Source organism: Trichosurus vulpecula, chromosome 1, assembly GCF_011100635.1.
Source record: "Trichosurus vulpecula isolate mTriVul1 chromosome 1, mTriVul1.pri, whole genome shotgun sequence".
In the NCBI taxonomy this organism is placed as follows: domain Eukaryota; kingdom Metazoa; phylum Chordata; class Mammalia; order Diprotodontia; family Phalangeridae; genus Trichosurus; species Trichosurus vulpecula.
Window position 1 is genome coordinate 310,270,964 of NC_050573.1, and position 15,953 is coordinate 310,286,916.

Below are 15,953 nucleotides of genomic sequence, written 5' to 3' on the forward strand. Positions count from 1 at the left end.
GTAGGCTCTTTGACTTTATTAATTTCTTCTGTCTGTATGTTTTGGTGTTCTTTGTCAGCAAAGAAAGAATGCAAAGTCTGAGACTGAATCTCGGTGCGTTTTCGCTGCCTGGCCATATTCCCAGCCAAATAACTTGACCCTTGAGTTTTTCAGTGGGGTACGACTGCTTGTAGATTACAGAGTTCTATGTTCCACGTTTGGGGGGGAGGTGCCAGCTCTGCCGCACCAGCACTGCTCCTTCCCCAAGGACCCCCAACCCGAACTGGGCTGAGATCTTCGGCAGGCTGTGCACCCCTGCTCTGATCCGCCACTTAATTCCTCCCACCAGGTGGGCCTGGAGCTGGAAGCAGCAGCAGCTCCTTGCTGCCCCACCTCCGCTGCCCCCGGGGCTGGAAGCCGAACCTCGAACTCCTTCCACTCCCGCAGCTTTTCCCACTAACCTTCTCAGCAGCCTTTGGTGTTTGTGGGTTGAGAAGTCTCGTAACTGCCGCAGCTCACATATTCAGGGCGCTAGGCCCCCTCCGCCTGGCTTCTGGTCTGAATGGTCCACGCTGCTCAGGCTGGGCTCTGCTCCACTCCGTTCCCAGCTCCCAGCTCCGAGCTCCGTGTGGGATAGACCTCACCCAGAGACCATCCAGGCTGTCCTGGGCTGGAGCCCTACTTCCCTCTGCTGTTTTGTGGGTTCAGCCGTTCTATAATTGGTTCAGAGCCATTTTTTATAAGTTTTTGGAGGGTCTCCGTATGGAGCTCACATTATTCCCTGCTTACCAGCCGCCATCTTGGCTCCGCCCCCCCATCTCCAGAACTTCCATTCTAATAGAGGGGAGAGGAGAGAACGTCCTTGCATGGGCATATGTTGTTGAAGTCTGGAAAGTCTGAGCATAACTAGAGAAGGGGAATGGAGGTTGACTGGCCTGGGTCCAAGGCTGTGCTGAAGCCAGTTTGTACTGGTGAAAATGGATTGTTAAATTTTTTGATGTGAGCGTTTACACCTCCAATATTGGCAAATGCTATAAATCAGGGCTTGATTTGTTGTTTTGCTGATTGTCTCGATTTAAGAAAGTAATGAACCAGTGTCTCTGATAAAGGCCTCATCTCTAAAACATACAGGGAACTGAATCAAATTTATAGGAATAATAGTCGTTCCCCAGTTGATGAATGGTCAAAGTACATGAACAGGCAGTTTTCAGAGGAAGAAATTAGAGATATAGTCATATGAAAAAGTGCTCTAAATCACTATTGATTAGAGAAATGCAAATCAAAACAACTCTTAGGTACTAAATCTCTCCTGTCAGATTGGCTAACATGACAAAACAGGAGAATGATAAATGCTGGAGAAGATATGGGAAAATAGGAACACTGTTACATTGTTGGTGGAGTTGTGAACTGATCCAGCCATTCTGGAGAGCACTTTGGAACTATGCCCAAAGGTTTATAAATATGTGCATACCCTTTGACCCAGCAATACCACTTTGTATCCCAAAGAAATCATACAAGTGGGAAATGGACCTGTCTGTACAAAAATATTTATAGCAGCTCTTTTTATGGCAGCAAAGAATTGGAAATCAAGGGGATGCCCATCAATTGGGGAATGGCTAAACAAGTTGTGGTATATGCATGTAATACAATATTACTGTGCTATAAGAAATGAGAAGCAGACAGACTTCATAATAACCTGGAGAGTCTTATATGATCTGATAATGAGTGAAGGGAGCAGAACCAGGAGGACATTGTATACAACCACAGACCATTGCTTTTGTGATGACTAACTTTGATAGACTTGGCTCTTCTTAACCATGCAAGGTTCTAAGAACAGCTCCAAAAGACTGATGATGAAAAAGGCTATCCACATCCAGAGAAAGAATTATGGACTCTGAATGCAGATTGAGGCCAACTATTGGCTCTCTTTTTTTGGTTTTGTTTCTTCTTTTTCATGGTTCATTCCATTAGTTATAATTCTTTTTTGCAACTTGACTATTGTGTAAATAAGTTTAATGTGAAGGTATATGTAGAACCTACATTGGATACATGCTGTTTTGGGCAGGGAGGGGGGAGTAGAGGGGGGGGAGAAAATTTGAAACTCAAAACCTTGTGGAACTGAGTGTTGTAAACTAAAAATTAAAAAAAAAATAAAAAAAATTTTAAATTAGATTTTTTATTTTTAGTTTACAACACTTACTTTTACATGTTCTTGAGTTTCAAATTTTCTTCCTTTCCCTCCCCTCCCCTCCCCCATCCCCTCCAAGACAGCATGCAGTCCAATATAGAGTCTACATAAACCTTCCCATTAAACTTATTTACACAATAGTCAAGTTGCAAAGAAGAATTATGACCAATGGAATGAATCATGAGAGAGAGAAATAAAACCAAAAAAAAAAGAGGGGAAAAAAAGAGAGCAAATAATTTGCCTCAATCTGCATTCAGACTCCACTGTTCATTCTCTGGATGTAGCTCGCTTTTTCCATCATGAGTCCTTTGGAGCTGTCTTTGAATCTTGTATTGCTGAGGAGGCCAAGTCTATCAAAGTTAGTCATCACAGAATCAATATGTCTGTTAAAAAAAATTAATGAAAAAAAGAAGAGATCCTATTAAAAAAATAAAATGATGGAGAAATATTAGTAATTCAGATAAAAACTAAAAATGTGGCATGAATTTTTGGAAAGCAGTTGTTAAACATTTACCAGCACACCCCTGCCTGAATCCCTCCCCAAAATGGAGGCACTAGGAAGAACTCATTAATGAGTCAGGGATTCAAGAATACGAAATGATATAGAGGTGAACTGGTTTGCTAAGAGATTGAGATAGGGAACAGAGTGTAGCCGGTTTGAGATTTATGACCCAGGAAAGAAATGAAGGATGAGATGGAGGTCCTGGTGGAGATGAAGAACAGGGTTGAGGTTGAAAGGCCTAGGAAAAGATTGAATAATAAAATATTATGACTAGATAAGGAAATTTTAGAGTGCATGAGTATGGAAATAGAACTCTTGTAGGTAATGAAGATTAAGGATTATCTTTGTGTTTAGCTGAGATTGAGCCGGAGTAGATCATGAGAATTGAGTTGACAGAGGAATTGGGAAGCAATGAAGTTTGAGGGAGCTTCAATACATATATTGAATTCCCTTATTTATGAGGACAGGAATTGGGGTAGAAGGACTGCAAGCTAGGCCCCAAATTCATTGAAAAAGAATGTCTTGAGTGTTAATAGGGAATGTAACCGGATTGAAAAATAAGTTTAGATTAAGTGTACCTCAAAGGAAGAGAGATTACCGAGTGATGGTGATTGAAGGAAAGTTTCTATATGACAATGGGAAGCAAGGCGTGTTCTCCCCTCTGGGATAGGAGCTGCCATAGCAGAGCTTCATTAATGGGGATGTTTCCATCACAGAATTTCTTCTTGATAGATTATACCTTCCACTGAAATGCAGGATCACTAATATATTCTCTTCTCAAACCATCCTCCTATAGGGAAATCTGTTTTCTGGTACCACAGCTCTTTCAACCCTTGTTTTTGGAGCTAGGCCAAGTACCTTCCAACCTTCTAACTCTCCTTTCCCTCTTTTCCATCCATTTTATACACCCCTGTCAGATTGATATTCCTAATGCATATATTAGGTCATCTCATCCCCCTGCTCACAAACCCTCAATGGCTCCTCATTGTCCCCTGAGTACTACCTAAAGTTCGGCTGAAATTTAAGGGCTTTTGCAATCTGATTCCAATTTACTTTTCCACTTTGATCTCATGCATAACCCTATGCTCTAGCCAAAGTGAATTACTTGTCGCTTTTCTTTCCCTGCCATGACCATGTTCCATGCTCTCTTCTCTTTTCCTTTGCTCATACAATTTCTTATTTCTAGAATATTTTTTCAATCCATTTCTACCTGTAGATATTCTACTTACCTTTCAAGGCACTTTATACTCCTTTTATACACTTTTAAATTCTATTTTATAGTATGCTTATCTGTGTATGTGCTCCTTTCTAGATTACAAGAGCTTTGTCTTCTTGTATAAAATGACTAATTTGGAAATGTTTTACATGATTGTACATTTATAATCTATATTGGATTGCTTACCATCTCAGGGAGGGGGAAGGGAAAGAGGAATAGAATTTGGAACTCAAAACTTAAAAAAAAGTTTTAAGATAGTTTTAACATGTAATTGAGGAAAAAAATGAAATGGGATATAAAAATGGATTACGAGCTCCTTGAGGGCAGGGGCCATGCCTTATTTACCTTTTATGCTTCCTCCCCTTTCCCAGCATAGTGCATTCCATATAATGGATGCTTAATAAATGAATTAATTAATATGATTTTAGTACTGATTAAATGTCCAATAATTTACTATTCAGGCCCGAGAGAAGGCTTGGTTCCTGTTCTACAAGCATTTGCATAAAAAGCAACTTATTTTCAGAGGTTGTTGTATTTTCCTTCCTCCTCCTCCCCAGCTTTCTAGCTATGCCCACTGGTTTTGGGGGATTATCAGGCCAAAATTAGTGTCCTTTTTTCTTTTAAGGCCTTCTTCGCCATCAATGGTTATTTTCCTCTCCCACTCACTTCAGTTTTCAGCACCCTCTTGCTGCCATCTGCAGCATTCAATGTGGGTACTCTTTCCCCAAGTCAGGAGGACTCCCACTGTGTACTTCTTTCCTAGTAAACATGGTATAGTCCCATGTGAAGAAATGCTCCCACTATTAATATCTTTACTGATAAATATAGTATAGACTTAGGTAAAAGGCCTTCTTTGGTGGGAAAGGATCCAAACTGAGTACTTACCCTGACTTTCAGCAATAAAGCAAAAGTACTGAATGTCAAGTTTTGGTGAGGATGGAGGATGTGGAGGAGTATCAGAGAATAGAGAATGATAATTTAAAAGCAAGGAGACAGTTTGTGGAGAAGGGTGTAATTGGTCATTGAATGGATGACCAACCAGAATTGAGGAGAAAATCCTGGGGGTTTCTTTGAGTGCAAAAAATAAAATGCTCTTATTTGAGGATGCAGTGGGTTTTTTTTTTTTAACTTGAGGATAAGACTTGCAAAATCAGGCAAAAGATATTTGCTTTTCTCCTTAGCCAGCAAGAAGGAAGAGAGATGGGAATGAAAAAAGGGGCTATGAAAGGGGCAGGGTGAAGTAGTCTAGCTGGGGCTGGAAGCAGGATGATACTAGAAGGAGAAAACAGGTTTTGGTAATAAAGTTTATTTCCATGTCACCCTAGACAGAGCTGCATTTTGTTACTAGCCTATATATCTGTATATGTTTCGTACCTAAGAATTCCCCAAACAAAGTAAAATAATTGAGTTGTACTTTAGGACAGCTTGCCTGAGTGTGACCTTGCTGCTAATTTACTACCCACAAACAGTCCAGAGATCATAAGACGTATAAGAAGCTTATGGACCCGAGGTTGTTTAAAGCCCTCAGAGGGTGGTGGCTGTAAAATCTGGACAGGATAAGGTAGTGTTGTTGTTTTTCAGGTGTGTATAACTCTTTGTGACCCTATTTGGGGTTTTCTTGGCAAAGAAATGGTTTCTAGAGTGGTTTGCCATTTCCTTCTCCAGCTCATTTTATAGATAAGGAACTGAGGCAAACAGGGTTAAGTGACTTGCCCAGGGTCACGCAGCTAGTAAGAGTCTGAGGCCAGATTTGAACTCATGAAGAGGATTCAAGCTTGTTGTTTCTTCGCAGACCCATGTTTGTGATATTTCCTTTTCCCTTTCGGTTCTTCCCTGTCTTCTGTCTTATCTCCTCATGCCTATGTAGCTAGTGGTGCAGTTGTGTGGTGAGAGCACTGGACTTGGTATCAGAAAGACCTGAGTTCTTATCCAGTTTCAGATACTTACTAACTCTATGACCTTGGGCAAGTCACTTTACTCTGTTTACCTCAGTTTCCTCAAATGTAAATTGGGATAAAAATAGCATCTACCTCTTAGGGTTGTTGTGACAATCAAATGAGATATTTGTAAAAAGTGCTTAGCACAGTGCCTGGCACATGTAGGTGCAATATAAATGCTTATTCCCTTCCCCTTCCTCTTGTTCTCAGCTCAAAGACAAAAGCTAATCTGAAGAACTAACCAGATTCAACCAATCAATGTCAATCAACAAGCATTTATTAAGTACCCTCTATGGGCCAGGCACTGTGGTAAGCCCTCAGGATACAAAACAAGATAAATAGATATCTATGGGTTCATATATAAATATATATATGTATATATATATGCATATATACATATATATATACATATATATAACACCTTCAGAAAAGGTATTTATATTTTAAAGAAACCATCTACAGAATATACTTTAATTCAAAAGAGGAAGAAGAACAGTGTGGATATTAAGCATTGCTAGCAGGCCTATGGAGCTTGGGGGACAGGAGGGTTTTTTGAATGTCAGTCTTTTTTTTCCCCACTCCTCAAATTCCTCCTTGGAAGTAGTCACACTCCAGATGGACAATGTCACAATAACATCTAAACAGATGCCATCAAACATTCAACCAAACACCTGACTCTACCATTATCTCCTGTGTGCCCATAAAAAAACAAGGATAAAGTAGGAATGTCAAGAGAAGCTCTGACTGGCTCCATTCATGACACTTTTAACAGTTGTTTTGCCTCTGGCCATTTTCAACCCCAAACTGAGTCCCTGCCAGGCTATATTTAGAAACCTATGAAGAGAATGGTATGCTGGGTTTTGAAAAGATATATTTTGCTTTAATTAGACATATGTCCCAGATGTCCCCTGGTGCTGACAGCTCTGTCACTCTGGATTTTCTTGCGGGTAGTGCAGGAAGGGGGATTGACTACAAGCTTCTTTTCCTTTCTCCTTTCATCTGGGTTCGTTGAGTGAGTCGACTTTTGCTCTCAGTGGAAGTTCAATCATATTCAGCCCCTGCTTCACCAGCATCTTCTTCCTTTTTTTTTTTTAATCTTTTAAACCATTTGTTTTCAACAGCAGGAGCAACCACCTGACTCAGAGTGACAACCAGGGTTGGATGTAACTTCTATTATTGTAACCCTGTTCTATCTAAGCTTTGCATCTCTCCCAGCCCTAGCCCAGTCCTCTGAGCACAGCAGATGCTCTGCAAAATCACAGAATTTGAGAGCTGGAAGGAACTTCCATGACCACATAGTTTAACAGATATAAAAAAAGGAAATCCCCACTAGGAATAGACAAAAAGTGGTCATCAAACCTTTATTCAGGAAGACCTCCCAAGGAGGAAGAGTCCACCGATTCCTGAGGCAGTCCTTCCACTACTGAACAGCTCTAATGTGGTAAGAAAGCCTACATTTTCCTCTGCAGCTTCACCCATCATTCCTGACTCTGTCAACTGGGATCAAACAGAATGAGCAGAAGTCCTCTTCTGAAAGACAGATAGTTGAACAAATCTATCAGTTCTCTCCTGAGTCTTCTCTTCTATAGGATCAATATATCCTGCTCCTTCAAGCAACCTTAATACAACACGAATTCAAAGTCTTTCACTATGTTGATTGCCCAGTTCTGTATAGTCCATAAGTAATCATTGTCCTTCTTAAACTGTGGCAACTGGAACTGAACCCAAGACTCTAGATGTGGTTTGTTGAGGGCAAAGTACAGAGGGACTTTTTATCCTTTTTTTAAATCTTTTTATTCTTGGAAGCTATTCCTCTCAGTGCTTTCCAAATTTATGTTAGATTTCTCGTCTGCCACATCAAACTACTGACTCATATTAAACTGTCAGTCTACCAAAATCTTAGATTTCTTTATGGTCCTATAGGATACTTCCCTCTCTAAACTGTTGTCTAACCATGCCTTCCCTGTCTTGTCCTTGTCAAGATAACTTTTTTTGTACCAAAGTATAAGACTTTACATTTATCTCTTTTGAATTTCATCTTATTATATTCAGCCCAATACTCTGGCCTGTTAATACCTTTTGGGATTCTGACTGTCATCCATTCTGTGAACTCTCCCTCCCATCTTCATATCATCTACAAATCTGATGATTATGCCCTCTATGCTTTTATTCAAGTCCTTGATAAAAATGTGTCAACAGATAGCTGTTAAGCTGACTTGAATGAAATTGAATGATCTGTAATATTCCTTCGTACAAACTGAAGACAACTTGGAAACCATTTTTGAAAGTTTTTGCTCTTCCTCTGAAAAGCTTCCACCAGGTGAGTGATGGTGCCAAGGGTCTACTCTATTAATTTCCAAAAAGATCTTACCTACTTTAAATCTCTTCTCTGATCCCTCCTCCATATATTTCCAACCGATCTTATGCATAGTTTTGGGCATATCACTTTCCTGATTCGAGATATTCATTTTGCTTACTAAACAAAGTAAATAAGTAAAATAAATTAAATGCCTGGCCTTCAAGACACTCCATAGTTTGGCGCTTCTCTGCCTTTCCTATTTCAACTTTTATCACTCTCTTCTATGCGCTCTGCATGTCAGCCAAACTGGACTAAAAATATGCATTATGCTCTCTTGCTTCCCCATCTTTGTTCACGCTGTTCTCTATGCAAGAAGTGAGCTCCTTCTCTCTCTTCAGCTGTTGACTTCTTATTCAAATATCTTTCAAAGTCTAATTAAAATAACATTTCCTCTACGAATCCTTCCCAGATCCGCTGGATGACCTCATGTAGTGCTTTGTTTTACAACTCTCTAACGCATTCATATGATTACTATATGTATTGGTGTCTTCTCTGCTTTCCTTTTCCCCCAAAGATTGTATACGCTACTTGAAGGCAGGTGCTGTATTGTAATTAAAATTTTTATTTCCTCGTGAACCTAGTATAATGCTTTTCACACATTAGGTACCTAATAAATTTAAGTTGATGGTGACGATGATGATGATATTTAAAGTACCTTCATGACACTTCACATAAATGCTCCTCTTACTTTAGGAGAAATTGAGAATATGATTACTACCTAATTAAGAGAGGTTCGGGAGATGCTTGGTGCCTGTGCTTTTGGGTCCTCCTTTTGAGGGAGCATTTACCATGGCATCCTTTCATCCAAAGGCATGTTGGATTTACTTATTCACGACTTCCTCTTATTATTTTTACTTATATCTGGGCTTCATTGTCAGTCACAAGTATAAGTGTAAGCTCTTGGCCAAAGAGATCTGGCCTGTTTTCCCAAATCTCAAAAAATAATAATAACTTACATTTTATAGAACTTTGATATTTATACGATTCTTTCCTTACAACAATATTACAAGGTAGAATGAATAGTATTACACCCATTTTACAGCTGCGAAAATGGAGGCTTAGAATGGTAAAGTCAATTACTCAGGATCATATTATTAACAAATGTTGGAACCAAGGTCTTCTGACTCTAAGTCCAACATTCTTTCCATTCTACTATACGTCTCCAAACATTTTTTTCCTTCTGAATAGGAAACTACCTTTTTCCTATGGCAATAGTTTTCCCCTGAGATATATTACCACTTTACTTACAGAGACCAGTTTTGGAGCAAGAAGTGATAGTCATGGGGTGCAGGAGGACAGGTAACCTATCTACTATTATAGTGTTGCTGAAACTTGGTTTTCAGAGACAGGTAAGACGCTGCTGACTTTAGCAGGAAGAAGCGTGTTAGCATTAAAAAAGTTCTTCCTTTGATGGAACTGACCACAGCCAGGGTTGGTTTGAGGTTGTCGCTTAGGAAATCTGGCCATTGTCCTGCTGCTGGCAGCGGCTATGTGTTTACATACCAATTTCTCCTATACCGTCCCTTCCTGAGAGGTGATCTACACGTATGGGAGCTCCATGAGCTGTATTTAAAGGATTAGCTAGCAGGTGATCTTTCCCAGTGCTGACAGAGCTATTGAAAGGAAGTGTCAGGAGGCAGAGAAGATAGATTTAAAGTCAATGCTTTGCAGAAAATTGGTCCTGAGGGAGGCAGTGTGTCCAAAAACATGTTATTTTTTGAATGATTCCTGATTAGTCACTACAGAAAAACTGCAACATTTGATTATATTCCGTGGTCAAAACAAATTGTGGGTAATTCCTGGGGAGGAGAGGTAAAAGGTACTCGAATTAAAGAAAAAAAATTCTCCCTACCTCTATACTCACTCCCCCAGGGCATAGAGGGTGAGACTGGGGAGCCAGAGCTAGCTCCAGGGGAGCCTTGGTCCTTCACTGCAGGCCAACAATGATGACTGATTGTGATTGATTTCCCTTTTTAATTAAACAAACAAACAAACAAGTTATTTCTAATAGTTTTATTAATATGGGCTGAATGTCGTGGGGGAGGGAAGTATTTGCTGGTGATTGGAATGTTTGCCTACCCTTTGTGTGTAGGAAGTTCCATCCCCAAACATGGTTATTTTCTCATATAGGGCAGGCTTTTCAAGGGCCTAGGTTTGGGTAACAAAATTGGAGTCACACTGGAAAAAACACTTAAAAAATCAGATGTCTGATTTTGTTGGTATAAAGAAGGGGTTCTTAACCCTTTTTGTTTGTTTCATGGACCCTTTTGTGGATCTGATGAAGTCTTGGAGCGCTTTTCAGAATAATTTTTAAAAACTCTTAATCAAAAGAAATGCTAAATTTGTTAAAGGCTAGTGAAAAAAAAACTTTTTCCTCTTCACATTCATTCACCCTCTGAAACCAGGCTAAGAAGCCCTGGTGAGGGAAAGTCCTCTACTAATACTGATAGCCTATAATTTTAGAGAATGGCCTAGGAGCAATGAGAAGTTCAGCGACTTGCCCAGAGACAAACAGCCAATATTTTTTGGAGGAGTCTTCAGAGGTTTTCTCTTCATCCACTACATTAAGTTGCCTCCCAGCATGGGTACTTTAATTATTTTTCTCATCTTTCAAAATTTTAAGACCCACAGTCTCAATTATTTTTTTTCTCTACTTTTTTCCAATTTATTTTTTCCTGATACGCATGTGTGTGTGTGTGTGTATGTGTGTGTGTGTGTGTGTATGTGTGTGTATATGTGTGACAGGGGAGCATAGAGAGCAGCTCCCTCTCCTCAAGGTCAACATCAGGCTAAGATAATCAGTAGAGGAGAAATGAGAGGAGCTCTTTATAGACCAAGACTCCAAGCAGGAAAACAAGGTTAGTGGCTGTCTATGTACAATGTTCTCTCTTATTTTTAAAAGCAGAGCTGAAGACTAAGTTACACGAGCATGTGACTATCCTATTTTACGTCCCAAATTATGAAGACTGAAAACAGGAGCAGAATTTTGTGGCATAAGCAATTAAAACTACAAAATTATTAATAATAGTCATTGATTACATAGCATGGTAATTAGGCAAATAATAATCTTATGCAAATGGATATAATTAAAATCTTAGAATTATGAGATAGATCAGTCAGTCATTCGATAAACATTTATTAACTGTCAATTGTGTGCCAGCCACAATATTATGTACTGGAGAGGTAAAGAAAGGCAATACAGAGGTGGGGAACCTGCAGCCTCAAGGCCACATGTGGTCGTCTATGTCCTCAAGTGTGGCCCTTTGACTCAACACTCTTTCAACAGTCTCTGCCCTCAAGAACTCAAAATCTAACAGAGGAGACAGCATTCAAACAACCACATACAAACAATCTAAATATAGGATAAATAGGAAATAATCAACAGAGGGTAGGACACAATGGAATTATGAGTGATCCAGGAACACTTAATGTCTAAAACCTCCAGAATTCTTTCCACCTTAGCCAAGTCCTTTCCCAGGTACCCAGACCGATCTACTCATGCTCCTCAGCCCCTCTGCAATATTACTCTTCCCAGATTCACAGGACACATTTATGAGTTAAAGACTATCAGAGTCTTTGTTTTGAGGTCACCATACATCTTCACCCTTTAATTTTTAGTTCCGGTGTGAGGCCAGGATGGACTTCAGCTCCTGGGTCCTTGGCTGGATTGAGCTGCTGGAGGAAGAAAGTAGGTGTAAGAGTCCAGTACCTATAGTTGCATCTGCCCCTGGTTTGTACTTTTTGGAAATGGTGGGGGAGAGGGCTAATATCCTGACCTGATATTTTTCAGTGATTCTAGCAGTATGGAGCAGTGGGGAGAGCAAAGGATTTTAGTCAGAACAATTCGTTTTTGAGTTTTGAGGGTGTCTCTTCATATTTGTGGGATTTAAGGCAAGTTATTTAAACTCTCTAAACCTCTGGATCCTCTTCCACAAAATGGAAGGGGATAATAACACTTATTTACTGACCTTCGAGTCATTGTGAGCCTTACACAAGGTAATGTAGGTAAAGCTTTTTAATCTCTATTATTTTACTATCTTCCTCTTGGGATTGTTTTATAAGTCTGTTTGGAGGAAGGTACTTTGTAACAAAGGGATAGGGAAGCATCTGTGATTTCATTGGCATAGGGAACTCCCAGATGAGGAAACTTCCTCTAAATATATATCTGCATGCACTTTCTCTGTAATTTAGAGTCTTAGGGCAATGATGTTAAACTCTAGAAAAAGATTCCTGCCAATGGCATGTCGATTCAGAAAACCATAAATTAGCATTTATGGTTGTTATATTTTTATTTATTTTGTGAAACTTTTCTCAATTGTATTTTAATCTGCTTCGGGCTGCTTATAGCCCTTCCCTGGAAGATTGGGAGTGTAAATAACTTGTTGAAGATCACTTCCCTCGTAGGGGACAGAGGTGGGACTTGAACCCAGGTTCTTCTGCCTTGAAGGGCCTGTTCTCTATCAATATCAGCTATTAGAGGCATTTTGAAGAGATGTAGTATGATTTTAGGGTTCCCAGAAGGTCTGCCTCCTCCCCTCAACTGCTCACTGATGTCTCCAATTTCTTTAACAAGTTATAATGCCTCTCATTCTACAATTGAAGGTGAGACACCACTTATATATGATTTTAAGAACCATAACTGTGGTATTCATGCCTGTTGAGTGCTAGAATACTAGAACACATTTATACTAATGAATACATGGTTGGAAATATCCAGAAGGCACTACTGAAGAGGTGGAGAGTAGGCCTTGCTGAGGATGTAAATGAGTTATAAAAAACTGAGGTTGAAGTTGTGGAAACTAAAAACAATTCTCCTGCTTCATAATTTTATAGCTGCCTCAGGCAGTTTATCTGGCCCTGGGGGTTGATGAGAGAAAGCTGTATGCCAGGGGTATTTCTAGTCAATCTGGGAAGTTTATTGGGAAAGTAGCTTTTATGTGAATTGGGTGCACACAGCCTCTCCATCAGTACCTTTTGTAAAAGTAAAGGTAACATACTGGGGCTTTAAACCTTATAAACCATCTAGATTTACATATTAATGAATGAGTCATCAGCCCATATCCCCAGAAGGGGGAGTGAGGCTGGAGAGAGGACTGTGGAGGGATGGTTTAAGCAGAGGTTCCCAAAGGGTACCCCCACACTTTAAAAAATTACTCAGCACCCCCTCCCTCCAAAATCTACTTTCTTTGACCCTTTAACATTTTTTTTGAAATGTGCATCATTTCAACAATTTTTTTTGAAATGATACACCTTAAATTTAATAATTTATTGTAAATGTTTTTTTCCTGAATTGAAATTTTGCTGATGCAATATTGCATCATGTAACCATATAGTGTCATATTGTAAACAAGTCCTTCCATGCACATACTCCTGCCAATACATGCTGGACTTCTTGACAATACATGACACACTTGCCTGCCAACACTTGCTTGTTAAGACCTGTTGGCTGACTTGAACACTGATTGGCTGTAACTTGCATTTTGTGTGTTTATTTGGAAAATAATGTAATCACTACAACTTTAACTCTTATGCAATAGATGAAATATGTACGAACAATTTTCCAAAATTTTCTTATCTTTTCTTCATTCCTTATGCTTCCACAGTCCCCTTATTTTTATTCAGTGCCCCCCAATTGCACCTGAGGCTACTATTGCCCCCCTGGATTATTCCAGCACCCCTAAGGGGGTGGTATCACCCACTTTGGGAACCTCTGGCTAAGGGGAGAAGGGTATGAAAAGTTGCAGAAAGAGGTGGTTAAGATTTCTACCTAATTCACTTTGAGCCAACCCTGCCAACCAGTGTTTTAAATTAGTCTGAGAAGCTGCTGCCTGGATTACCTGGTGTGAATCTAGTCATTCATTCAATTTGCCATTGATTCCTTCATCTGCTTCTCTTGTTTCTTAGTTTCTCAGTCTCTTCCCGAAGCCCCGTGCCTCATATTGTGAGGAAGAAAGAACTCAGGGACTTCTGTCCTTTTCTATCCTCTACTTTCTCTTGGTAGTATTTGAAGGTCAAGGGGCACAGTTAGGAGTGTGTTTCTAATCCCCTTATACTAAGGGAGTTTGGAGCTTGGAGAAAGGAAGTTAAGAAAAACTCTCAACAGGACTTTAAATGGAAGCACTTCCATTTTCTTGTTGCTATTGTGTGTGTGTGTGTGTGTTTTTTTTAATTTCTGATATTCCCACAGAGTTGGGTTTGAATAGATGGACATTCCTGTTAGAGGAAAAAACCCACCAAGTCCCCAAAGACTGATCTCTTCTGCCAAAGCACACAATGTGCTCTCTGTGAGTACCACCAGCTCAGCAGGTTTCTCCCACCCTGGGCTTTGAAAAAAGCCAGCACTGTGTTTCTTGAACAAACTTGGGAGAGCTTAATCACTAACAGTTCCAGGGCCCCCTACCCTTGTGGTGGGGCTCTTGGCAGTCTGAGCACCCAGAACAGCTATAGTGAAGGGTTGAAACAGGGTTGGGTTTTGTTTGTTTGTTTTACTTTGTTTTTCACTTACCGAAGGCCAGAAAAAGGGATAGTGAGCTATGGATGATGCCATACACATAGTGAATGAGGGATGTTTAAAAAGACAGGTCATACCCCTCCTGGGTGGAACCATTTTTTTTTCCAGATGAGCAGAAGGTACTAGGGCTGGATCTGGAATCAGAAAGCTTTGAGCTGACATATGATCTCAGGACATTTACTAGCTGTGTGACCCAGGGCAAGTGATTTAACCTGTGCCTCGGTTTCCTCAATTGCAAAATAGAAATAATAAGAGTACTTACTTCCCAGGGTTGTGTGAGAATCAAATGAGATAATATTCATAAAGCTCTTAGCACACAGTTCCTGGCACACAGTAGGCACTTAATAAATGCTTGTTTACTTCCCTCCATTTCATATCTATCTTCTGAGATTTCACCTTAACCCCATGTATCCTTTCAGACATCACAGGATCAGAGTTTTAGAGCTAGAATGGTCCTTTGAGGTAAGAGAAATGATTATTAAATAACCAATTATTGGGAAGATGCAGGGTTTTTTCCCTTCCTGTTTCCTCTTTCTCTACTAGGTCAAGCCAGCATCTGAAGGACTTTGCTGATGATGAGAATGGATTAACTTTTTCTTCAATCTTGTTCAGACTCTGCGCAAATGGGGAAGCTGATTGTGTTCTACTTATGTGTTCTACTCAGGCTTGGGAAGGGAGTAAATTCTTTGTCTAGATTACCCAAGGCCTGTGGGTGGTCTGTGAGTAAGAGTGACTTAATCAGTTCCCCGGCCCCTCATTAAAATAGGGCCACCCCTCATTATAATATTAATTTTCTCATTGCTTGTTAAGCAGTGTTGATTTCCACCCTCAGGAATACTCAAGTGTTGAGTGGGTTCCATCAGGTGTCTTTGGTTTAGGAAAGCTGGCCAAATGACCATCCTTTTATTAATAACTGCTAGCATATTATAATAATGATATTTTATGATAGCATAAAATGATTACTCAGAAACTATGTCTCTCTAACTTTTTACATGTCACAGAGGTGATCAAGTCCAAAACTCTCATGAGGAAAGTGAAGATCAAAGAGGTTTCCTTATTTGTCCAAAGTAACACTATTAAGTGTGGGAGTCAGAATTCAGACCCAAGTACTCTTGACTCCAAGTCCAGCATTTTTTTTTAACTAAATACCACAATGAAGGGAAAAAAGGTCTGGCTTGGTGAAGGCTCTCCTCACATCTCTATTTCTGATATACACGGGAAGCTCCTGCTTTAAACCAGTTTAATTTCCTGAGAAGGTAAC